The 26,763-nt window shown below is 43.3% G+C and overlaps 1 protein-coding gene across 4 annotated transcripts in view; it reads left to right on the forward strand.

The window, feature by feature from the left end:
• Positions 1-26,763, forward strand: part of PRICKLE2 (prickle planar cell polarity protein 2) — a 366,874-nt gene that overhangs the window by 218,020 nt on the left and 122,091 nt on the right. The window contains exon 1 of one of the 4 annotated variants that reach the window (XM_043965305.1): positions 14,049-14,855. The exons of the other annotated variants lie outside the window; for them this stretch is intronic. The gene's annotated coding sequence lies outside the window, so the exon portion shown is untranslated. Of the gene's footprint in view, positions 1-14,048; positions 14,856-26,763 lie in introns of those variants that run through there. 4 annotated transcript variants of the gene reach the window in all.

Consider the following 26,763-nt stretch of genomic DNA (forward strand, 5'->3'; position numbering starts at 1 on the left):
GGTTGGGGCTGGGGCTAGGGGAGAGAGATTTTTTTTTTTTAACAATTAGAGTTTTCAAAAAACAGAATGTGCTACCTCAGGAGGTGGTGAATTCCTCCTCACTGAGGAGCTCCAAACAAAAGCTGGATGAACAACTATTACTTATATTGGGTTTATATATATATATAATAATAATAATAATTATTATTATTAATTATATTGAAAAGGGAATTCTTTTCGAATGTGGATTGAACAAGATGGCTACTGGGGTTCCCCTATAGCTCTGAGGTTCAGTGAGATCAGGGACTGGATTGAGAGTAAGGACATAGTTTGAAATCTAAACAGCCCAAATGGGGAAGAAGTAGCATTTTCCATCCACAGGAGAGTTTTCTCTTTCTTTAGGATCTTTGATCTTAGGATTTGTCTTAGCTTTCTAGTTCTTGCTTGATTATTTTGAATGTGTCACTGACCAATTTGAGAACACTTTGGGTAAGTTCTATTGCTGTCGGTGTTGCTTCTCTTCATTTACCTGAATCAATTTCACTAAGATATTTTTTAATTGTTTCAGTGCCATTCTTTGTTAATTTCAAACCTTGTTAATTTCTCTTTTAAAATGTTCGTGTGAGTGTATGTGTTTGCCATTTATCTGCTCTTCCATATTTCTTTTTGTTGGGCTTTCATAGAGTGAGGAGGAAGGAGGATCCTAGCTCCCTTTTATTACATCCAATTCAATATTTGGTGCCTAATCTATGTAGCATCAGCCTGAATTAGTTGCTAAAACTAAGGAGACAAAAATGAAAGTCTTCCTACCCTCAAGGAGTTTATATTTTAATCACTTCCCTTTGATCATTTCATTCCTCCATCTTGCATTCATCTTCCTAATAAGAATTTTGCATCAAAATAAAGGACAGAGTCAAGGGAAAGAAAGTGATGGGGAAAAAACCACTAAATTACCACATACTCTTTGTTGTTATTCCTTGACCGCATTTAGATGGAGGTTTAGATTGCACTAGCCTTTCACTCAATGGACTTCAAATTAAGGAAGTTGGATTGCACCATCTCTTAAGGTCCCCTCTATCTAGATTCTAGATCAGGGCTACTCAACCTTTGCTATGTCTTTGACCCCTCAGGAAGTCTGGTGATGTCTCTGAACTCCTTCCCACAATTATTATTAAAGATTCATAAAAGGAAATACATGCAATTACAAAGTAAATTAATTATATGGAAATACAGTTTTTAAAGTTCACTGACTCCAGGTTAAGAACTTTGGTCTAGAAGAAGTTGAGATAGCACTAGGGTGGGACTTGGCACCATTGGAGACAGGAAGAGGAAGAAAAGTGTGACCTCCATTCAACTCTGCCACCAGAGTTTGACCAGAAATGAAAGAACAAAGGCTTTCAGGTTTGGAAAATACTCATGTTAACTTATGTTGGAGAGAATTCCAGAGATTATCTAACCCAGCCTCCTCATTTCACAGGCAAACGAAGAAATCATCTCATGGAATCATAGCTCTCTAGCTGGAAGGGACACCCTTATTTTGCAGTGAAAGAAACTGAGGCTCAATGACTTGCCCAAAGTCACTTAGTCAGTAAGGGACAGAACCCAATTCATCTGATTCCAAATTCCACTTTCTTTCTGTTATACCACCCACTCTGCTTCCCAGGTTTACAACAGTCATCCCTCCATCTCCCTCCTTCCTCACTCCCCAAACACTCAGAACACCCAGTGTGCCACTGGAAGATTTAGACTGGTTCAGTCAACGGGTCGTCTGTATTATTACCGTGGAGAGGACGAGCTGGGCCGACTGCAGAAACAGAAAAGGAAGACTTTGTAATGTAAACGTTAACCCAAACAGTATAAAATAGAGAAAACAAGCCAAAAAACCAGCCTCTTGGCCAGCAGCCAAGCTATAGGCTAAAGTGGACTTTCAGGGCTGGTTAGTTTTACTGTAGAATAAATCGTTGCCCTGTAATGTAAATGGAAAATTAATTTGTGTAACTGATCAAAGGTTCAGATCTTTGTGAGACATACCAGGAGATAAGATGAAGATTTGTGAAAGTCCTTCTTAGAGGCATTTGCTTATGGGGGAAGGGAACAGGGAGACAAGGGTGTCAGAGAAGAGGGGACCTTTCTGAGGCAGGGAAAGAACCCAAGAAAAATATTGAATTAGAAATACAGGACTAGGTTTATTTAGCTTAAGTTGAGATGCAACATTTCAGCTAGACTGCTAGGGAGATGACATTAAATATGCCCTTTTCCTTCTTTGAAAAAAAAAAGCATCATTATTTAAGCATTATTTATTTATTTGGCGGGTAGGGGGTGGGAAAAGGAGAGGCTGGCTCTGACTTCAGCTTGGAAAAGAAATCTAAAGGAAAGTTAGTCAATGGCGCCAAGCAAGATTTCTTATCAGCTGGTAGTGGTAGGTCTCTGAGAAGAGGGCGACAGAGTGCCAAACTGGGCTTGTCTTAAGCAGCATGGCATACTGGGAAGAAGACTGGATTTGGTAGTGAGAAGACCTGGCTTGAAATACCAGCTCTGACCCAGAGAAAATCCTTTCATTTTCTGTGCCTCCATTTTCTTATCTGGTAAATTCCTGGGGCTGGCCTAGCCAGCCTGGGCCTGGTTGTAAATCAATGGCTCTGGGATACTGCCCTCCCCACCCCCACCAAGGCAGTATGGGAAAGGAGGAATCTGTTGCTTTTGGAGGAGGGGAACTGTCAAGTGAACTTCAGTCCATTCAGGCCTTGGCAAAGTTGGGTCTTAGGATCATTACTCTAGAATCCTAAGCTACCGGACCAACCCCAACATTTCCCAGAAGAAACTGAACCCCAAGTGGGTTAAGTGGCTTGCTTGATCTGAGTCCAAGTCCTCTTGTTCTAGGGCAGAAGTTCTTCGGGAGGGGGAGGGGAGTTGGTCTGGAAACTTTTTTCTTAATTTTTGATAAAAATAGTATTTTGATTTTTTTTGGCTGCAGGGCAATGAGGGTTAAGGGACTTGGCCAGGGTCACACAGCTAGTAAGTGTCAAGTGTCTGAGGGCAGATTTGAACTCAGGTCCTCCTGAATCTAGGGCCATTTGCTTTATCCACTGCACTACCTAGCTGCCCCTTGATTTGATAATACAATTTGTTTCTTTTATAATCCCATATATTTTATTTTATGTATTTATAAAAGCATTATTTTGAAGAAGGGTCCATAGGTTTTACCAAAGTTGTGGGGGTGAGGTCTATGATACCAAAATAAAAATATTTCAGATCTTCTAGAGTCAATCCAGTATCAATTATTAGGTACCCACTATGTGCTAGGTATCATGTTAGAGTACCTGCCTGGTCTCAGGGAGCTTCTATTTTACTGGATATGTCAGTGAAATTGTTTCTCACCCAGCTGCTATGCTCTATGTATATCCAGGTGGAAGAAAATCATGATGCTTCTCAAGTTTTTCAAAGTCTGTCCTTACAATGTTTCACTATCTACATTGTACTCCTGGTTCTGCTCACTTCTCTCTGCATCAGTCCATACAAGTCATCCTAGGTTTCTCTGAAATTCACCCTTTCATAACATTCTATTCCATTCCTATACTATGATTTGTTCAGCCAGTTCTCCAGTTAATGGGCACCTACTTAGTTTCCTGTTTTTTTCTGCTGACACCAAAAGAGCTGTCATAAACATTTTTGTACTTGGGGAACCCTTTCCCGTTTCTTTGATCTCTTTTGGGTATAGGCCTAGTAGTGGTCTCACAGAGTCCAAGGGTTTGCACTGTTTAATGACAATGTTATTGAAATTCCAGGAAAATCTTGGTCCTTATTGAGAAAATTCCATGGGATTGTGGCCAGGCCATGAATTCCATGTAGTTGTAAAGATAGTTTCTGGCTCAGAAATAATTACCAGTCCCTAGGCCTTCCCTCTCTTGCTCCCTGGGGTCGCATCATTGCTAAGTCCGATGAAGGCTGCTGACTGTTTAAACCATTTAGAATATAGTACCACATAACTGGTACACAGGTGCCTTATAAGTATTCTGGATGTCAATGAGCGTCAAGGGGCATTAAAAATAATCCTAGGATGTATTTTCCATGCTTAACAGAGGTACTATGTACTCTCAAATGCTTTCTCTCCCCCTTCTCCTCATTTCCCTTCCCTTTTCTCTCTCCCTTTCCCATCTTCCCTTCCCCCTTCCCCCTTCCCTCCCTCCTTCCCCCTCCCCTCTCTCCCCTTCCCCTTTCCCTTTCTTTCCTCTTCTTCCCTTCCCCCTTCCTCTCTTCCCTCCCTCCTTCCCCCTCCCCTCTCTCCCCTTCCCCTTTCTTTCCCCTTCTTCCCTTCCCCCTTCCTCTCTTCCCTCCCTCCTTCCCCCTCCCCTCTCTCCTCGTCCCCTCTCCTCTCTCTTCTTCCTCTTCTCTCCTCTAGTCTGGCTTTTCTTTTCTCACACTCTGCTTGATTTTGGGGGACTGTCTGATCTGGTGACTCATGGAGGCTGATTGTCCAACTTAACCCAACCTGGGTTACAGGGATTGAGCCTGAATCACATCCACTTCTCGGTTGTTTGACCCAATTTCCAAAAGGTAAAGTGTGCTCAGGGGAATACAGTGGAGAGAGTGCAGGATTTGGAGTCAGGAAAACCTGGGTTTCAATTCTGATCCTTCCTAGGTGGGTCCCACTGGGCAAGTCACATCACTTGCCTTGCTTCAGTTTCTGTATCAGTAAAATGGGGCCAATGACACCTGTCTTGCCAGGTGGTTGTGAAGTTCAAATTAAATGTGAAGTGCTTTGCAAAATTTAGACTTTGAAGTATATAAGGATCCATTCCTTTTATTATTATTGTGGACAGAAGGCAGTAGTGAAGAAGAGAAAGGCCTTCCTCTGGCCTCCCCTATGCCCAGGGCCACCTGATACTTCCCAGGTACGTTATCAACAGAAGGGAAGAGGGAGGCAGATAGACACAGCCTAGAAATATCTCTGGTGGCAGAGGTGAGAGGCACATCGAGAAATCATTCTCATCCTTCCTATATTGGCTCTAAACCCCCTGTATTTTCCTAGGGTCATTGTTGTTGTATTCTGTCCTTTAAGACTGGGGTTTTTCTTTCACTTGAGAGAGTTCAATGTTTTCTATCAGATGTTATTTATTCAGTCCTTTCATCCTTCTGGTGGGAGGAGGAAGAGCCCCACTTTATGGGAGTAGTCATTGAGGCTTTGCAAAGGGATGCTTCCATCTTAAGGGAAATCCTTTCAGACATTGAGTGAGAAGTAGAGTCTAGGGGGATAGGAGAGGGGCTTCTGGCCCACTGAATTCCTGCTTTGGGAGAGTGTGCCCTTCAAACTGGTTTGAAAGGCACTTCTCTCAATGGGTCCTGCCTTTTCTGCCTTCTAAGTACAGGTCACATCTACTGTGTTAATAGTGATACCTTACATTTATAAAGTACTATGTAATTTTCAAAGCTCATCTCATTCATTCCTCGGATTTTGTTACTGCATTACTTCTTTGGGAGGGCTTACTAGAAATAGATCTTTTTAGCCCCATTTCATAGATGAGGAAACTGAGATTTGGGAAAATGAGAGAGGGAAAACAAGATACTCTAATGAAAGGAGGTCTGGGAATCGGGAAACCTGGGTTTGACTTCCCAACTCTGCTATAGATCTCCTCTGTGACTTTGGGCAAGTCTGCGTGATGCCTGAGTTTCCTCGTCTGTCAAAGGAAGCCAAGATGCTTGTGCTGGAGTCAGAGGGTCTGGGTTCCAATCCTGCCTCTGACATCTGTGTGACTTTTGGTAAGTCACCTAAATCTCCCTGGGCCTCAGTTTCCTCATTTGTAAACGGAGTTTTGTCTATATCCCTTGACCACGGTCGCTGTGTTAGGGAGAGGTGAGTCACATTGCATGCCTCTCTGCCCAGTGGGCTCTCCCCACCTTTTCACCATGTCAAGCTGCTTCTCTTGTGTTTGTCTCCCTGTTGGCTGGACTCTAACATCTCTCCCTGCCATGCCCACTCCAGCTGTAATCTGCTGTTTGGTAAGGAACCCTTTGCCAGGATCCAACTCCAAAGTAGGATTTTCACTTTCTTCTCTGAATGCCATTTAGGGACAATGGTATGCAACTCTTGGGTGATGAGTCAGAAGCTGGCTACCACATTCTTTATGGATCGAGAGGCACCCCTCTCCAGCCCCACCCCCCCCATTGGAGAAGGGGCTTTAAATAATTCACAAAGCCAGTAGGAGCCTGTGTTCACACGGGCTGGTTGCTTTATGACCTTTGAGGGTCCTTGTCATTGTGTCCATTTACCAGAGTCACCTTGGACAGAAGAAAACAATGTATCTGTCAATGAATCAGGAAGGCCCCATTTGGGAGAAGGGGTATGGCTCATGGGGGTCCATTTGGGACATTATAAACTGTCAATAATCCAGATGTTTTTAAAGCTCCTCCCTGGCTTCTTCCCCAATTCTGGTGGCTCAAAGGCAATGTTCCTCAAGGTCCCTAAGTGTTGGGGTATCTAGAAAACCCCTGGAATTTTTAAGTGGCTCTGAATGTTTCCCTCTCTCAGCTGTTGGGGCCTCTTGATGGTTTAGGTTTTTTTCTGTTCTATGTTAGAGTTAATTTTACAAGCTCTTCTAAAGGGAAGTGCATTTCTAGTGCATAATTAAAGCTCTCCTACTGCCTAATTTGGGACTGGAGTTTCTTGTTCTGATGCCTATAATTTGCCCTTTGTTTTTGAATTTCGGCATCACGCTTGGACTCCCAGGACCATTTTCTGAGCAAGATGGTGGCAAGAAGCACATCTCCAAGGAGGGATAGACTCCACCCAGAGAAAGCTCTAAATTGTGGACAAAGCTTGGAAAGGGAAGGGACTTCATGGGCCATCAAACCCATCCCTGAACAAGAATCTCCCCCTGCATCATCTGTTTGCAGAAGGGAAATCTAATTATCAAGTCAGATAGCCAGCATCTTGCTCAAGTAGCCATTTTGACATAGACACCAGAAGCTTGAATCGTTAGAGGTATACTAAAGTCGTTAGTAGGCTACTAGGTGGTACATTGGATAGAGCACTGTGTCTGGAGTCAGGAAGACTCATCTCTTCATGAGTTCAAATCTGGCCTCAGACATTTCCTAGTTGTGTAACCCTGAGCAAGTCACTTCATCCTGTTTACCTCAGTTTCCTCAGCTATAAAATGAACTGGAGAAGGAAATGGCAAATCCCTCCAGTCTCTTTGCCAAGAAGACCCCAAATGGGGTCACGGAGAGGACTCAATAACAACAACAAAGTCATTACTACAGTCTTGTGGCTGTAGACATGGTTCAATGTAATCACTGCAGATTGAATTGTTGAGTTTACCGGTTTGGAACTATTGGGATATCACAAGATCACAGATTAAGAGTGAGAAGAGATCTGAGAGGCTCTCTAGCCTACACCCCTCATTTTGCAGATGAAAGAACAGAGAAGAGTGATGACTTCCCTAAGGTATGTCAGGATAACACAATCTTAGATTTGGAAAGGGTCTCCATGGTGATCTAGTCTAAGCCATACTTGACAAAGAACCCCCTTGATGACACAGCCAACAATCCCCACTGCTGCCAGTCCTGACCTTTGGGGGGTAATCCCCCCCTTCCATGACAGCCCTTTTTATACTTGAAGATTATTCTCCCACCATCCCTGGATATCATATCTCTTCTCCAAGCTAAACATCTCCATTGCTTCCATTGATCCTGACAAGACCCAGTAGCATCCTGCTTGCCTTGGAATGTTAGGAAATGACCTTAAGGTAGTATGGGACAAGTAGAGATCTGAACCCAGGTCCTCTGATTCTCAATACTGCAGTTGCCATGGTACCAGCCCACCCCCACATACTAAACCATTTGCAGTCTACCTGCAAGGGGGTGTTTAGAGTGGAAATGGCTTGATGAGAAAGCTGGCACAGAGGGGATGTAGGGAAGTTCATCAAGTAAGTTGTATGTCATTTCCTGGGGAAAAACTCACCATATCAAGCCTATAGTGTTTCTGCGTGACCTCCTATCTGTTCAATTTCTGTATCACTTTCTAGTTTAAATCATGTCATCAATGAGAGAAACAGGAGGGAGACTTGAGTATATGCTTTAAAGAGGGAGAACCTTCACATAGAGGAGGAGGAAGGGACAAAGGAAGGAGGGAGGGAGGGCAAGAAGGAAGGAAAGAAGGAAGGAAGGTAGGAAGGAAGGAAGGAAGGAAGGAAGGAAGGAAGGAAGGAAGGAAGGAAGGAAGGAAGGAAGGAAGGAAGGAGGGAGGGAAGGAAGGAAGGAAGGAAAGAAGGGAGAAAAGGAAAAAAACATATTACCCTGGTTCTTAAATTTGAAGGGTAAAAATCCTAGGGTGGATTGTTCTCAGAACAAGTTAACATGGAGAGAATTCAGGCATCCGCTTGCTGTTTAATGAAAATTAGTAATTACAAGAAGCTGCTATATCAAGTGGCATATTTTCTTTGTCTTAGATAAAGCCAATATTTGCCAGGATATCATGTGGTTTTAATGATATTTTCATGGAAATTTGTAACAATAAACAAGTTTAGTTCATTGTTGCTTTAAAAAACAACAACAATCTTTTCCTGAAGGGGGTGGGGGAAGATAGAAGTAACTTTTTTTTTTAAATTTCAAAATCCCCTCATGTTCCAGTTTCTGTCTCATTTGACTTAGCAGGCTTAACGGAGGAAAATAAATAAGAGGGTTGATTTTTTTTTTCTTTCCTGAGGGGGAAGAGGTTCATTTAAAGTTTAATGAATAAGAATATTGAGTCTAACAAAGAAGATTTTGATCGTGTGAAATATGTTCCAAAGCACCTCAGAGTTGGCAGGACCCTTGACGTTACCTAGTCCAACCAATACCTGATGGAGAGTCTCCTTCACAACATTCCCAGCAAGCACTCATTCACATTCAGCCTTTTCTCCAATACCTCTACTCATGGAGAACTCACTGTCTCCTGAATCCTCTCATTCCACTTTAGGATTGCTCTGATTTTTAGAAAAAGCTTCCTGACATTGAGCCAGAATCTGACTTTTTATAGCTTCCCTCTAGTGCTCTTAGTTCTGTCCTCTGGGACCAAGTAGAACACATCTCTTCTCTCTTTCTCATTACAGTCCTTTAAATACTTAATGGTAGCTATCACCCCCCTCCCCCACTTAAGTCTTATCTCTTCCTAACCCAATGTCCCCAGTTCTTTCATCTGAGCATCTTATGCCATGAATTGTAGGTTCTTCACCATCATTTGCCTTCCTAACTACCAACCTCCTTTTGCCAGGTCCTACCAAAAAGGCTTTGGGTGTGGACCAGGTGGCTGGTTGTTTGTTTACCAAGGACCAGCCTGGTTAAGCTCTTAAAGATTCTCCATGAAGTTGGTTCTGACTTCTGGAGCCCCAACCATTAAAAGCCATCTACCAAGTAGTAGAGGGATTGCTGTGGGCATCAGTAAAAGAAGGCATACCCAAGCCAGCAAGATCATAGAACCCTGAAATAGTCACGCTAGTGGACTCCTAAAAGCAATCAGATGAAAATCCTTACTCCTTAGATGGCTCTTCTGGTATCATGTAGATAACAACTATTGTGTCACTTTGGACAAATCCTTTTGCCTGTGTGTTTGGCATCTATAAAGTAGAAATGGTCAGAGAATAATAAATCTGAGTGGATCTGAGAAAGCCATTGTGGTTCAGTCCATAGCATTAAAGGATTTGGATGCTACTTCTATTACTATCACTGTAACTCCTTTGTGCCTCTGTTTCCTCATCTGTAAAATGATGGGGTTGGACATGGGGGCCTCCACAGTACCTCCCAGCTCTAAATCCAGGATTCTTTGATCTCATGACCTCAAAAAATCTTCATGTTCAGCCTCCAGCCTTCACATGGTTTAATGTAAACATAGACACTGAACCAGCAATTATCAACCTCTTTGTACCTAGGACTGATTTTTCCCTCTCTATTTCTGTCTCTCTCAGTCTTCCTCTCTCACTTACCTTTTCTTTCTCCCTTTCTATGTCTCATGTGCTATCACTCCTTCCCAAAAATGCTCTATAGACTCTGGCTCTTTTTCACTGGTGGTGGTGGTGCCAGTTTGTTTAAAATTAAAGTGAATGAACTTGGTAGAGACACTTCAGAGACTTTCACAATTTCCTTGGGATAAATGGCGGTGTCAGGGACAGAGAAACAGAAGGGACTTCAAGACATCTTTCTGATTATCCTCATTTCTCATTAGAACTGCCCCTATTTCATTACAGACGTTCCACATTTTCCCTTTGTTTTCCATTCCTGCATCAACTGTCCAAAAGTCATCCTTATGTCCAATTGAAATTCTTTTTTGGATTTGATCAGAATGTACTTTCTCTTGTTTTCCTACTTGGAAATGGAGAAAGGCATTTTGGGGTTTTCACCCTGAAGTCTTGTCAGCTGTTGAGAAAGAAAGTAGTTGCTGGCCTTTGCCTTCTCTCTTCTAAGCTAACTAGCCCTGATTCCTTTAACCTTTTTTCATAATCCTCTAATAAGGTACTTACTAATACAGAATATAGTAGAAGGATTATTTCCTAGCTCTTGCATGTCATATTTTAATACACAGCTGTATAATACAAGTTCCCCCTCCCTTCAACTTCTCTACCATAGTGCTGGCCCTTTGATTCATCTTTATGGGTGCCTGTGATCCCTGGGTCTTTTAGTGCTACATTTGTGCCTCAGTGGTCTTTCCTTGTCCTCATGCTATCTTCCCCACCTGGAATGTCCTCTCCATCTTCCAAGTTCACTTATATGAATCCTATCTTTTCTTCAAGGACCAGCTCAAATGTCATCTCCTCTGTGAAGCCTTACCCAACCACCCACTCGAGAAGTAAACTCTCCTTCCTCTGAGATTCTGTAGTATTTTGTACTTCTCACAATACCATTCACTTATTGCCTGTTCTGTTTCCTCTTTTGTTTTTGTTGTTGAGTTGTTTCAATCATGGCCAAGTCTCTGTAACCCCATTTGGGATTTTCTTGGCAAAGATACTGGAGTGGCTTGCCATTTTCTCCTCCAGCTCATTTTATAAATGAAGAAACTGAGGTAAATGAGGTAAAATGACTTTCCCATGGTCCTCCAGCTAGTAAGTGTCTGAGGCTGAATTTGAACTCAAGTACTCCTGATTCTAGGACCAGGGCTCTCTCCACTGTGCCACCTTCTATTTCTGCTACCACATTGTTACGTTTGATAAGGTCAGCAATGGCTGTTCCTTAGATATATTTGTATCCTTCATAGTACCTTGTACTGAATATGATTGTCCTGTATTTAAACACCAATAGATCTGTGATCTCATCAATGTGGATACTTCCTCCAATGATATAAAGAGTGATAATTTCATGGTAGCCCTATATGTCACACTTTGTCCATGTCTTCCCATGGGTCTATTTCAGAGGTCAATCTGCCCAGTGTACTATGGACCTTTGTCCTACATTTATGTTGTTTTACTTTTATCTGTAAGTCTGTTCTCTCCTCTAATTATATTGTTTGGTTTTAATCCAAAAGTCTTTGATTTGTCCCTCAGAAAATTTGTAGGATTTACACACACACACACACACACACACACACACACATGTGTACACACGCATCCTTATGTTTCACCATCCCCCAACTAGTCAAAGTTATTTAGAATTTTATTCCAACCTTTTAAGTTGCTAGCAGTCAACCCTCCTTAACACAGCATCATCTTTGAATCTGATAAACATATTGCCTTCCTTTGGCCATCACCAACTATCTAGAACAGTATGAAGCCCTGCATGATAATGGTTACCACAAGGAAATGTTGACAAAGGGATTTTGACCTTAATAATGTGAGTTGTTATGCAAAGGATCATCTGACTCTTTTCTCATATAGCTGAGTGTACAATCAGGGAGTCAGAAGGGACTTCAGGAAGTCATCTTGATTTTACCCTTGCTTCTCATTAGAACTAACTCTAGTTTATCACAGAAGGGGTATACCTTTATATTGCTTCTCTTCCAAAATAGGGACTGTAGAGAAGAGAATGAGCTCCCACAGGTACATCCTACAAAGCTGGAAATGTTTCAGCTACTATTTATTGATCAATCATCCTGGAACCAGCTAGATATAAATCACCAGCTGGGAAAGCTTTTTGACCATAGCAACTCATTAAATTGCCTAATAATAATAATAATAGTTTTACATAGCAATTTCAAGTTTGCAAAGTAACTTCAATCATATTAGTTCATTGGAGTCTTCTCAAAACCTTGGGAAGCTGGTACCACAGGCTATGCCCATTTTATAAATGAGAAGACGGTTTCTGAAGGGTTGAGTGTCAGAGGCAGGATTCAAACCCAGGTCTTCCTGACTTCAAGTTCAGCACACTCTATCTACAACCCCATGTTGGCTCTCCTAGATATCTACTGAGGTTTCTCCATGTCACAAACTGAATCTGGATAGGGAATATTCACAGGAATGGAATCTTAGATCTTTTAGATAATATAGCATGAATGACCATTTGGTCAGGCCTTTTGCCTCTACAGATAACACCCTGAGAGATAGAGAACCTCTTCATTCATAAAAATTTCTAAAGGCATTTATAGCTCCCTGTCTATCTTGTGTTTATATATGATTTTATTCTTATATTTATACACACACACACACACATATATATATATATATATAATGTTTATAGAGTGTTTAGCATCTGATAGTATTCAAGGTGTTTTCATACACATTAACTTACCCTAATAAGTTTAAGATGTACCTAGAGAAAGTTTTATGGCATCTGTTTTACTGCTGAGGAAATTCAAGTATAAATTCATCAGGGATTTTGAGCCAGAAGGAACCTTAGAGATCATCTCGTTCAAGACCTTGTCTTTTCAAAGATGAGGAAACTCGAAAACAAGACAGATTAGGTAATTTAGCCAAAGCAGCCCAGGCCCTGAGTGTCACAGGTAGGCTCCAGCCCCAGATCCAGAGATTGAGAATCCAGAGTTCTTTTGATTGTGCTTGGCCATGACTTGTCCAAAGTTACACATCTACTTTGTATGTGACCTGTGCTCCACCACCTTCACTGGTCTGTCAGTGACCTGAAGCAGTAACGGTTGTCATTGAGGTAGAAAAGATAATAAAGGTCATTCTTCCCTTCTCCCCCACCCCCCCAACCAAGATCTAAGTTAAGTGAGCAATAAAGGTTAAAGTAATGCATTACTCATCTTCTTATATTGTTATAGTCTATTTCTGTGAGTGAAAAGTTATTCCAGGTCCAAGTATGAAAGGGCTTCTGTGAACTGGAGAGAAGTTATTAAAGCATTCTTAATACAATTACATATAACAAAAGACATAATTTAACTTCCCCGCATGGAACAAAAAAAAGTCATTTGAAGCATCAGAGACTCCAGCTGTAGGGGGAGAGATCCTCGTCATGGGAGATTCTGCAGGATTGAGAGGATGGGCAAGTGGCTGAATGGATTTGGGGTCTCTTGGGGACATTTCCGTGCATGAGAGCACATACTCAGTTTCCCTGCCTCCCATGTCCATCCCCAAGTGCTTTTAATCATATTCATAAATTCGTTATTGTGTTAAGATCCTTGCAGGCTCAAAACCCTTCATCTGTGGAATTAAAAAAATAATAATAACCCATACCCCCCCATATGGCCCCAGCTTTGGTGCCATTCACATTTGGGGAGAGGGAGCCTGGCACATCTTCCCTCCTCCTCCAAAAATCCCCACTCAGCTGCTTTGCAGATTGATAAGGGGAAAGCAGAGCAGGAGAGGCAACTCAACCATTTACTCCCCCCAAAAGAACTGATGAGCTGAAGTGAAAGTTAAGGGGGGCGGGGAGCGAAGAACGACCAAGTTTTTTTTAATGGTCAGCACAGTTTATTAAATGTTGGAACAGTAATTCTGTTCTTGCAGGGCTAGACAGAGAGGCAGGCACTTAATCCAAAACAGCCACTCAGGGTGGTCAGCGTGCCCAGATCTGATCGCCTCCCCCAAAGAGGAAAAGAAAAAAAAAAAGCATCTTTTTAAATGTCCCATTAAAAAAAAAAAACAGCTGGGGGGGGGGGCTGGGTAGGGGGGGTGAACCGAGGCAGCCTAGCTACTCAGAGCAGAAACCAACCGCTAAGCCTGTTGAGAGGATTTCTCTCCTCTGCCCTGCTTGGGGGATTATTGATTTGGGAGAGAAGCCTGATTTCCATGTAAATAAATGACGGAGGGCTGGGCTAGGAGGGGAGCAGAATCAACTGTCCAGATGCGGCGCCTCTGACTTGCTGACATCACGGCCTCATTAGCATGCAGGGGATGGGAGCACTGCAACAGCAATGATTCTCGCTCAGCAAGCTCCGGAGCTGACAATTATTTTACGTGGATCCTCGTTAAACGTCTCGGGCTTGCGGAGCAGAGTCGCTGCGTTCTCGCCGCCTCCTCGGGTCATTCAGTGAAGACTGGAGCGGGCAGGGCAGGGCAGGGCAGGGAGGGGAAGGAAAGAGAAGGGAAGGAAAGAGAAGGGGAGGGAAAGCGAGGCAAGGCAAGGCAAGGCAAGACAAGGGAGAGGCGGGGGCTGCTGGATCCATTCGGATCCGCTTGGAAGGGGGCACCGCGGTGAAGCGGGAAGAACCCCCCACGGAGCTGGCATTCTGAGGGAGGCAGCAGAGGCTTCGGAGCCCCTTGCGAGCCCTAGGCAGACACGGTGCGGCTCCTGCTGCCTGATTTCTCGGAAGCCACCTTCCACTCCATACGTGTGGGGCTGCCCGAGGGCTCGGGCAGAACCCTGGGAAGGGGAAACAAGATGCTTGGGCTCACCGGATCCTGGTTCGCTCTCTTGGAAGTCGGACACCAGAGGAAAGTAAACTACTGTAGCAACTGACCAGCGTAGGGAAGACTCTGGACGACTGGCTCTTTGGGTTGGCATCCTCACCCTCACTGTAGGCAAGTATGAAATGAGCTCGTATTTCCTAAGTTGGACTCACTGAGCGTTTCTGAGGAGAATGAGAACTAGCCGTCTTGCAGATGGGCATTTTGGTAGGAGCCCAAAGTAGGACATATTAACTCGCTAAAAAACACTGTTATGGTGACTTTCCCTCCTCCTTTCTGCTCCTCTGAGCTCCGTCCCGAAAAGGTTAATTGTTAAATTGTGTGTCATAGCTGTGGGAAGTCCTCCCAAAGTCAAAAGCTTAAACCCTGGTGCTTAAGAAGGAGGATTGCTTGAGAAGAAAGATGACTTAGCTTAGCTATCTTTTAATGTGGCTACAGAGGCAGCGTTGTTTAAGATCTGGACAGTTGAATTCATTAAGTGTTCTCAAGGAAGAGGAAGCAGTATGAACTTCCAAGGAAGGGGGAAGGATTCTGTTGGCCTCATTTATGCTGGGTTTTCAGCTGATGCCTTAAATCTTAGATATGGTGAACGCAGCTCCCAAATATGCCTGCCAGTCTGCTAGAAATGAACGCCTCTGTCGTTACCTACATCTGTTTCCATGGTGGTGTTTTCACAGTCGGTTCTGTATTTTCATTCTTTTTCTCTGCTAACTGAGGGCTATACCTAATACTGGTTCTACTCGGCTCACACCAAAAGAGCCTAAACCTATGTACGTTTTTTGGTTTTTTTCCTCTTCTGTTTCATGGTACTGAGCATAGCTAGAGGCCAAGGGACCCTTTGGGGAACTGTAAACAATCGGGGCTGAGCTGGGTCCTCCCATTAGATGTGGTTTGCCCCAGATGCTGTGGCATCCTTAACTAAGCAGCTCTGCTTTTGGATAACTTAGCCTGCCCAGGTTTTCATTTCGCTGATGAGAGAGATTTTCCCCTCATTGGTGATATTTATTGCCAGTGTTTCAGTGGCGGTGGCCAGGGTGAAGATTTCAGGGTGCCTGCCATGGATGGCTCCTTTATATAAACAACCACAGGCTGGCTCTCTAGTGGGGGAGACCAGGATCGGCTTTGCTCTTTCATTTGTTTCCTGGTTCTGTTTTTAAACTGTCTTTACCAGACTTCACTAAATGAAGCTGGTTGGCTTCCTTGCTTGGGGGCAGAAGAAGCTTATTCCACCACAGATTGCTTTCCCAGATGGGTCAGTAAGACTGCTCCCCAGGGATCAGGAATAAGTCACAACTTTGAAATAATGACCATATTTTGGAAATTCAGATGTCCTCAGATGCTTGGAAGCGGATTGCCTTTCCATTGAATGTTCTCCTTATGTAGCTAGCTATTAAATCTATATCTATCTATCTATCTATCTATCTATCTATCTATCTATCTATCTATCTATCTATCTATCTGTCTGTCTGTCTGTCTGTCTGTCTGTCTGTCTATCTATCTATCTGTCTATCTATCTATAGTAGATAGATAAATCCATGTACTATATAGTACATAGATGATGTTAGAGAAACAGATAGATGATAGAAATTTTTGATGTGAAAATTAAACATTTCCTTGAGTCATTAGACTCTATAAAAAAGTCTTGGGAAGGCCAACATAGTCAGAGGAGAATAAGCTTGTTAGCAACAGCAAATTTTATACCAAGCCCTGGAATTTAAGAAATCTAATCTAACAAGGTAGCACTCTGATCTGGGAAGTCAACCTTTATATTATTCCCCCCAAATCTATGCAAGTTTAAGGGAAGATATGACCAAAAAAGAAATAACTCACGAGGTGGACTAAGGCGAAAAGTAAAAGAAGGCAGAGATGCAGTAATCTAAGATATCCCATAGGTGCTGGCTGCACCTCTGCTTGGAAACAGCAGAGTTCACTGGACAAAGACGTGCCATGACTCTTTCATCGCTAAAGTAAAATTCCATTTACACTAGAAACTTACATTTGGGTTCCTCCCCCTTCCCATTCTGCTCTACCCTCACCCCCATCCCCAATTTGTTTAATTGATCGAATGCTCTTCCTTGACAAGAGCTACTATTCCCTTGTAGAAAGGGAAAGCAAAGGGATAAAGCAATTAGGATCATTAAATACTGTCCTGGAGCCGGGAGCCTTTAAAGACCTTGGCAGCTGACAAGTTACATTTAGATAACTGGGGATTCAAGTCAGAATGGTGATTGAGCTCGGATCTTCTTCCTCCTGAATCCTCCTTTTGAAGTGTGTGTGTGTGTATACACATATACATGTGTGTAAGTGGTGTGTGTGAGTATGTATATATGTAAGTGTGTGGGTGTATACACATATACATGTGTGTAAGTGTGTGTGTGTGTGTGTGTTGGGGAGTGGGGCAGACAGCATGGTGCTTTTATCCTGCTTCCGTATCCCAATTCCCTGACGTTTTCTTCTCCCAGCTTTCCTAAACATAGTCTTGTGATCTACAATCCTGTCCCTGATTGGTTCCTACAAAGTTCCTGGGCTCAACTTGTGCCACCATATGGAATATTTCAGCTTGAGGGTGGGGATATGGCTTCTCCTCCCCACTTCCCATGATTCAGCCCACCTGGTTTTTCCTTTGTATCAATGACGAATGACATCTTCCGCAGACTTTGGGGCTTCTCCCCCCTCCCTCATCTTCATGCCACGAAAGGTGTTTTCGTCCCAAAGTCTTGGAGCAGCTGTCCTTTCCCAACCTCCCAGTATCCATGCAGTGAGGCTCTCATAGCTGTAACCAGTGCAGACCTGGGAAATGAGCTAAAGCTATGTTTCCAAAGCCAGAGGAGTCTGGCTCCAGTTCCTCCTTAGTGAGGGGACAGCATTGGCCTTGAAACCCCTCATCCTAGGTGGCTTTTCAAAGTCACCTTGTTTGTTCTGGCAAATAAAACTTTCTGTGAATATGGGACTTTTCTAAGTGATTTCAAGTTAAATTAAGCCAGCAGACGTGTATTAATGCACTTGCTGTGTGGCATGGACCTTAGACACTTTAAAATTTAAGCTTCACTATCCTCCCCCAGTAAAATGAGAATAAAAATACTTGTACCACTTATTTCCTCAGACCAATGAGGCCATCGTCATTATAGCTGGTATTTATAGAGCGCTCGAAGGACGTTACCTCATTTGATTATGTATATGAAAGACCTCAATAGTCATAACCTATATAAAAGGCAAACTTATTATTTGGCCCTAGTGATGTGAGGTAGATTAAGTTTTCTCATCTCCACCTGGCAGCTCGTGGGATCATAGATTTGGAACTAAAAGCGGCATCCAACCATCCCATTTTACGTGGCAACCCAAGGTCCACTGAGGTTGTGTTCTGATGGGGGAGGCCACATGTCAGTAACTACATGCATACAAGATGTATGTATGTGAGTTGGACACAACTGAAAATGGCTAAACAATAATAATGCGCTCACACATGCATGTATATTTATACATTTATCTATTTGTATATGTGTGTGCATTTGTATATGTCTGTCTACATGGGGGTATACACACATGTGCTTGCACACATATATGCATGTTATATACATGTATACACGATGTGATCCTATATACATGTACGAGTCCACAATACACAATGTGTTTATATGTGCTGAAACAGGTTCACATACATGTATATACTATGTCACTCTACATGCACACATGAGCACACACACAAGTGTGTTTGTGTGCATGATCACGTTTACACGCATATGTGTACATCATATATGGCTCTACATGTATGCAGTAGTGTACACATACACATGTCTCTGTGTATATAGGAGGCTATGTGACTATCCCTAGGTCAGTCAGGAAGCTAGTAAGTGGCAAACGTGGTGTTTGAACTCAGGTCCTCTGGCTATCCAAGCCACTTTCCATCACACTGTTGCCTCTCAATGCCACCCTTTTGCAAACACCTCACCTGGGACCCTAGATCACATAGTCAGCGCCATCGGCACAATCTGCTGCCACACCAGCCAAAGTGCTCTCCATTCTCCATTTCATCAGACCTAGGGCACCATGAACAAATCCAGAAGAGGATGAGAAGAAATCCACTCTGGGTGCAAAGCAGAAACCAGGCGAGGCTGCTGTATAAAGCCTGGCACCAGAATGCCCAATGTTTTCCACAGGCCAATGCGTATTGATTAATATTCATTACGATGAGATTATGAGGATAATTTATTTTGAAGACCTAACTAAACCCTAGGTGTAGTAGAGTGGATGGAGAAGAGACTTGGAGTAGTGAAGACTTAGGTTCCCACACTACTCAGACACTTGTCACACAGCTAGTAAGTGTCAAGTGTCTGAGGGCAGATTTGAACTCAGGTCCTCCTGAATCCAGGGCTGGTGCTTTATCCACTGTGCCACCTAGCTGCTCCATGGGGTTATTATTGATATTCAATTGATATTGTTGTTATTGGACATCCATTTTTGAGCCGGAAAAGACCTTACAGGCCATTAAGTCTAACCTCTTCATCTTGCACAGATAAGTAAACTGAGGCACAGACAGGTTAAATAATTTGCCCAAGGACTCATTGTTCCAAGGACAAGTCAAGATTCAAATTCAGGTCATCCTATTCTGAATCCTTTTCTTTTCCAGCCCCATCTTTTGAATGAACCTTATTCTCAAGCATCTTCTAGTGCCAAAGTATGAATCTCCCCCCCCCATCCCCCCAGGAGCAGCATATTAACAACTCCTTCCTCCCGTCCCCCCCTTCACTGCATCTGCTGGTCCTTGTCACTCTATTCCCTCCTCTCCCCCCCAGGAAATATTTTTTGGCTTTGTCTCATTCTTTTACCCCAGCTGAACCTGCTTGTATGTTTCTGGGTACAAAGAAAAAAAAATAGGGGCTAGGACACTTGGAATGTCTCAGTGAAAGACCCTTATTCTTACACCCAGTTTGGAACCTTCTCAGCCAGGTTACCTGAGTCCTCCTTTGTTTGGGGATCGAGCCCTGAATTCTGTGAGGAGATGTGGAGGGAGAGGTGAGGCAGGCCCTTTGTTTAAAGGCAAGCATTGAGAGGTAGATGGGAGAATTCTGGATAAGGGGAGCCCCAGGAAGAGGCTATTTATCCCATTATGAAAGCTAAGCTCAAATTTTTGGGGGTGTGGCCAATGAATTAGAAGACAACCGTATAGCAGGCTTCTTAAACTTTTTTCCACTCATGACTCCTTTTCACCCAAGAAGATTTTATACAACCTGAGTATAAAGGTCTATAATTTTTGGTCATTGTGTGTTCCGAAACCTTTTACCATTGCCATATTTTCCACTACCCCCACATTCAGTTATGCAACACCACATGGGGTCTCAACCTGAAGTTTAACAAGCTTTGTCTTAGATCACCGGGTCTTCTTTCACAGACATCTAGGTGTTGCAGTAGATAGCACGCAGGACCTGGGTCAGGAACACCTGAGTTCAAATTCAGTCTCAGACACTTTACTAGTTGTGTGACCCTGGGCAAGTCACTTACTTTCATCTGTTTCCTCAACTGTAAAATTTTTTTTTTCATTTTTCCCTCAGTTTCCTCAACTGTAAAATGGAATTTAGCAACAAACAGCACCTCCCTCACAGATTGTAAGCTTTTAGCGGAGTGTCTGGTACAGAGTAGGCATTATAGAAATGTGTATTCCCTTGTCCCTTCCCAGCTCTCATAAGCTAATCCCAACAGACAGCATCATGCAGGCATTTTGAAAGCCCACTTGTGTCTTACTTCTGCCCAGTACAACTAAAGGCTGAAACATCAGCCAGGCTCTTTAGGAAACGTGTGCCATTCAAAGGTGTGTCTCTTAACAGGAGCATGTCTTCACGTGCAGTCTATTTCAGGCTGTATTCTCCAGGCGACGGGACAGAAAGATTTGGGCCCAGTTAGATTCCTCTCCCACCCCCTCCCCATTTGGATATGGGCCTCCAGGAGGGACTGGGCCACCAGGTGGCCAGAAGTGGGGAGTGGAGATAAGGAAGCCAGACCTTTGTGGACAGTTAAAGTCACTGGCACCAAGGCTTGACCCAGTTTGAAAGATCGGCTGCCAGTCCTTGCCAAAGTCACTTTCAGGATCCCCGAAGCACGCCTGAAGGAGAAATAGCAGCCAATCCGGTTCTCCTGCCTCCTCCTCCTCCTGTTCCTGAGGACAGCAGACTCCATTAAGTCACAGGAGCCCTATTGATCTCAGCGACCCAGTCTTTCTCATGCCATGCCCCTTCAGTGCCCATCAGAGGCAAGCACGCCAGGTCTGTTTCATACAGCTGGGACCTACTCAGGCAGATCTGTTGGTCTCTGCTGTGCCCCCACCCTCCCTTGGACCTCTTCCTCCCTAGCCATCTCCCCTTTTCTTTTGATTAAATAGAGCCCCATGGATTTTCCTCAACCCTGTCCAAAGTTAAGAGGGGCCAGGGATGAGAATTCTTAGCATATCCTCTCAGCTGGGCAGAGTGCCAATTTCCAGACTCCTTGGCATACGTTTATCAGTCCAGAGCCCTTAGAGACTGAAGTTCATGAATGTTCCAGGACTTCATTGAGAAACAACTGTGCTGTGTTATGACCAGGGAATCATATCTGATTTCAAATGAGTTGTTTTGGAGTCTCTGGAAGTAAGGGAGAAAGTGTGTGTGTGTGTGTGTGTGTGTGTGTGTGTGTGTGTGTGTGTGTGTGTGTGTGAGAGAGAGAGAGAGAGAGAGAGAGAGAGAGAGAGAGAGAGAGAGAGAGAAACAGACAGACAGACAGACAGGCAGGCAGACCAAGTGTATTTCTTTTTGGGGGGGGCGGGTTTGGTGGGGCAATGGGGGTCAAGTGTATTTCTAAAATAATAATTCCTTCTGATTTTACCTTTCCTGCCACATCATTGTCTAGATCCTATAATAAAGGGGTCCCCCCTTTTTATGTGCTAGACCCCATTGAACAATCTGGTAGAGTCGATGAATCCCTTATCTGAATGTTTTTAAAAACATAAAATAAATATATAGGATTTCAAAGGAAACCATTTTATTGAAATAAAAATGATACATTTTTCCCCATCAAAGTTTCCAAACACACTGAAATTTTTCTGTGGACTCTTTGTGGGGGGAGGGGTGTCAGTGGACACATCAGTTTAAGAAGCCCGGCTCTTGTGTGGCAACCTTCTGATTTGTAGCCAGGAAGACCTGGGTTCAAATCATACCTATCTGTGACCCCAGAGAAGTCACTTAGCCTTTCTGGGGCTCAGTTTCCCCCTTTGTAAAATAAGGGAGCTGGACTCCTGGCCTCTAAGGATCCTGTGACTCTAAAGCTCTGATCCTATGACTGATTAGCCTTCTAATCCCTATTGATCACTGCTCGGCCAGTATCTGAACTCCTTTGGGTTTTCTCCCTTTCATGAAGACAGAGTGCTGAATGTTTCTATGTCAGACATGAAATTCATCACTTCATCCATTATTTGGAACCAGCATGGCCTTTGTAAATGTCATGGTATGGGTGGTCACATATCGCTGGTTCAAAAGCCAGGGAAGTAATGCCAAGGGAAGAAGAGATGTTGTGCATTGAGGCAGTGGGAAAACCTCAGGATCAGAGACCATGAGGGACCTGAGAGGTCATCCTTGGTCAAGGGTTCTTAACCTGGAGGCTGCAAACACTTCCCTCCAAGGGATTTATTTGGCAAGGGGTGGTGGTAATTTCAGGCAATATGAACTTGGATGGAAAAAAATATTACTTATCTATTTGCCCCAGTCTCTAACTGAAATCGAGCATTTCCTTTGGTTATCAGCGTAGCCAATATTCACAATTACATTCATTATTATGAATGTCAACATGATTCTGAGCAGGGGTCCATAGACTTCACCAGACTGTTGGAGAGATCCAGGACACAAAAAAGTGAAGGAGCCCTGACTTGGTTCAACATCTTCATTTTAGAGGGGAAGCTCAGCAAGGATAAATGACATTGATGGGAAGTTAGGTTGTCTTGACAGAGATCCAGTGAGCCTCCTACTGGGAAGTAGTTAGTCCCAGTGGAAGTTGACCCTATTCAGTCACAGACTAAGAAATTAAAAGTTCTTCAGGTCAAAGTATATAAATGTGGCCAACCACTTTGGGGTCTGGCATGGGTGGCCCATCACCCAAAGCTGCATTTACGCCTTCTCAGTTCAGAGCAAAATGTCAGCAAAGTCATTCCTGATGTGGCCAGGTTTTAGGGGTAGGGTCAGTAGAAGAAGGAAAGATTGCTTTATTTTTACAGGATTGTTAAGTCTCAAGAAGAAAATCCAGAGGTCATTGGGAGGCTCAAATGAGAAAACGTAGGCAAAATATTTTATGCATCTTAAATTCTCTCACATACAGAGTACGTCTAGCTCTGAGAGTGGAGTGTGCCCTTGCTTCCCCCACCCCCAAAGCTGCTAAGGATCAAGAGCTTTGTGAATGGAAAACATGTTTTTAAATGCGTAATGGATTTGAATGGGTTAAATTCAGGCCATTGATGTCACCTTCAGGAGCTAACAGAATACTCACTATCTGATTGTCCAGCTAATTATAGGATTTTAGATTTAGAACTCTAAAGTACCTTAGACCATGGGATCCAACCCCTTTATTTATAGATGAGGAAACTGAGGCATACAGAGGTTTAGGGACTTGGCCAGGGTCACAGAACTAGTCTGTGGTGGGATTTGAACTCAGGTCTTCCTAACTCCAAGTCCTGTTATTGCCCTCTTTACTCTGCCCCACAAGTAGGTAGAAAGTCATAAGCCCCATCTCACTTATTGTCTATAAGCTGCTTTCTGTTTGAGTGTCTGTGGTACACTTGGCTGGAGTCAAGAGAGATAGGTAACTTTTTTTCTCATATAAATATTTTATTATTTTCCAATTACATTTAGAGATACTTTTCAAGATTTGTTTTTATAATATTTCTAGATTCAAATTTTTCTCCCTCCCTCCCCCCTCCCCAAGACAGCAAGTAATCTGATATAGGTTATATGTGAAGGGTAATTTTTTTTTTTTGGTGGGATAGTGAGGGTTAAGTGACTTGCCCAGGGTCACACAGCTAGTAAGTGTCAAGGGTCCGAGACCAGATTTGAACTCAGGTCCTCCAGAATCCAGGACTGGTGCTCTATCCACTGTACCACCTAGCTGCCCCAAGATGGGTAACTTTTAATCCCTTCTCTTGGTCCTTCTAAACATGAATTGTAAGGCTATAGTGCAGAACCAGAGATATAGCCCTGGGAAGGACCTTAGAGGTCATTTACTCCAACTTGCTCATTTTTCCCATGAAAAATCAAGGCCCAGAAACGTAAAGAGATTTGCACAGGTAGTATGTATGTAGCCAAGCCCTTCTTCAACACTTTCCCTGGTTCTGTTCAACAGGCCAGACATTCACTGCTGAGGGAGGATACAGATCCAGCAAAAGGGTTTGCTTTTTCCAGTCGTGTATAACAGCTAACGGAAGGATCATCTCCCTTTTACAGTTTAAAAATAAGAGCACATAGAAGCTCAAGAGCTGTTTGGGTCGTATAGCCCACTGAGTGGCAAGGAGCTGAGTGCTGTTTTCAGGGCCTAGAATCAGGTCTGCAGACTGGGGAGGGACCCTGGAGTCACCTCTTCCAAGCCTTAGCCAAAGGATGATCCCCATCCAGGACACAAGGAAAGTCGCTCTCTGCTTGTCCACTTGAGAACTGGAGCTGATGCCGGCCTTTGCCCAGGACACACCCCTGGAAGCTAGTTCTCCACTCACCCAGGCAAATTATTTGTGAATAGCAGTTGCCTAGTGCTATCCTTTTGTTTTGTTAATTACTCTATAATCTCACTCACATTCTTAGCATCTGCCTCTTCTTCCTCGAAGCAGAAAGTTAAACCAGGATACTGCTCAATTGAGGATGCTCCTTAGTCTTGTCTTTTCCCCCTAGGGAAGCAGGTTCATTTGTGCCCAGGCCTCCCGGCCGGTAGTAAAGCTGCTATTGGTTTTGAATAAGGATGAAGTGGGCCCTTTATCCAGCCTCTCTGACAGGATGTCCCCAGAGGAATGCCAGCCTTGCCATCTGCTTGATTTATGGAGCTCTTCTTGTCAAACTCTCCCAATAGACCTTTCCTCTCTTTGGAAAAACTCACTAGATGGTAGTATCCCGCACCACCTCAGCCATGGATCACAGATTTAGACCTGAAAGGGTTTCAACAAGTCATCCATTCCAACTCCCTCATTGTACGGATGAGGAAACAGAGATGGGGGACATAACAGATCATAAGTGGAAAAGTCAGGATTTGCAACCAGGTCCTCTGATTCCAAATGCAATGTCCTTTTCACTGTACTATCTATGATGGGGCTTCCCCTGCCTTCAGCCTCCAAGGATTTCCTGTAGATGGTGGGATTTTCTTGATATTCTTGGTTGGCACTTGGTTTGGCACTAAAGCCTCATCTTCCTTTTCATTCCCCCAATCCTCCTTTCTTCCAATGACCACAAGTGTACCCACCTTCATCTAGCATAGAGCCTGGATCTCTCTCTTATGTTCATTCTCATCCATTGAAAGACCAGTTGGCCAGAAGATTGCCCTATGGATGGCAATGGTGGATCCACCCCATATTTCCTATACAGGTTGAGCCACTTTTTGAAAATATGGAAATTAGGAAACAAAGGTAAAGGTGCAGTTGTACTAAGAATAGTCTTGATCTGCCCTTGGCACCATGAATTCAGTTTCTCATTGGAATGGGCTCTAGAGGGAGGGCAGATAGATAGCAACTTACTGGGTGTGATTGATCAAACAAGCTTGAACTTGCCCTACTTTCAATCTGTCAATCTGGGATTCCCTAAATAGGACTCTGGTTTGTCCTTGAAGGTCTTAAAAATAGTTCAAAACTCTGAACAGTTTGGCTGCTGAGAATTGAGTGTCTGCACTGGTAACTATGATATCATCTGGATAGATTGAATTTGCAAGGAATTTTCCAAACATCAAAGATGAAAACAAATATTTCTATATGTACTATCTGTTGAGTGCTCAAGAAGAAAAGAAGGCGGAGAAAGCACAAACCATGATCTTATGCTTAAGAAAATCTCCAAAAAGAGATGTGAATAATGTTCAGTCTTGATTCTTTTCTTTGAGTCAGATTTCTGTCAACCCAGACAGGCAGATGTTCCATAGGTTTCCATATTTCACTGACTCTTCTATGCAATGGAGAGAGCTCTGAGTCTGGAGTCAAAGGTCCTGTGTTCAAATTCTGATTCTCCCACTGGCTGCAAGGTAGATAGCAAAGAGGATAGAAAGCAGGACTGAGAGTTAGGAAGAATGGAGTTCAAATCCTGCTTCAGACGCTTACTAGCTGTGTGATCCTAGATGAGTCCTTTAACTTCTCCTTTCTCAGATTCTTCATCTGTTTAAAATATGGGGATAGCAGCAGCATCTGCCTTAAGGTTGTTATGGGGATCAAATTGAGTCAACATACCTAAAGTGTTTTGCAAACCTTAAAGTGCTATACAAATGTGATAATCACCAGAACCATCATCTTCATCATTACCTGTGTGATACTGGGCAAATCCTTTTATTTCCTGAATCTCAACTTCCTCATCTGTAAAATCAGAAGGTTGGTCTGGATAATTCCCCCCCCCCATGTCTTTTCTAATTCTAAATCAATGATATCTGTGTCACCTTAGTGTTAGGTGCATTCCCTCCACCAGGGCAGATTGCAACTTATTTAGACCTTCTTATTTTGAATAACCCTTGTCCATGGCCTTTTGTAGATTTTAAATGGAGGGCCAACTTTTTGGGGTCCTGCCTCTGGACCTATTGATATTACATGGATCCCAACGAAGTCTATGGGCTGTCTATGCCTCCCTCTTACTCCATGACCAGCCCACCTTCTCTTCCCATCTTTCTTCTCACTGAAGGCATCCTTGACATCTCTCTTGCCCGATAGATCATTTGTCATGTCTTGTGAGGACTGCTTACTCTTACCCTGGACTTTTCTGCTGCTTCTTTGGGTTATCCTCATCTTTAAATCTTTAGAGACAGTGGTTTTCCATTACTTTGTACCCTTATAGGAATATTG

This window comes from Dromiciops gliroides, chromosome 1 (genome assembly GCF_019393635.1).
Source record: "Dromiciops gliroides isolate mDroGli1 chromosome 1, mDroGli1.pri, whole genome shotgun sequence".
Taxonomy (NCBI): Eukaryota; Metazoa; Chordata; class Mammalia; order Microbiotheria; family Microbiotheriidae; genus Dromiciops; species Dromiciops gliroides.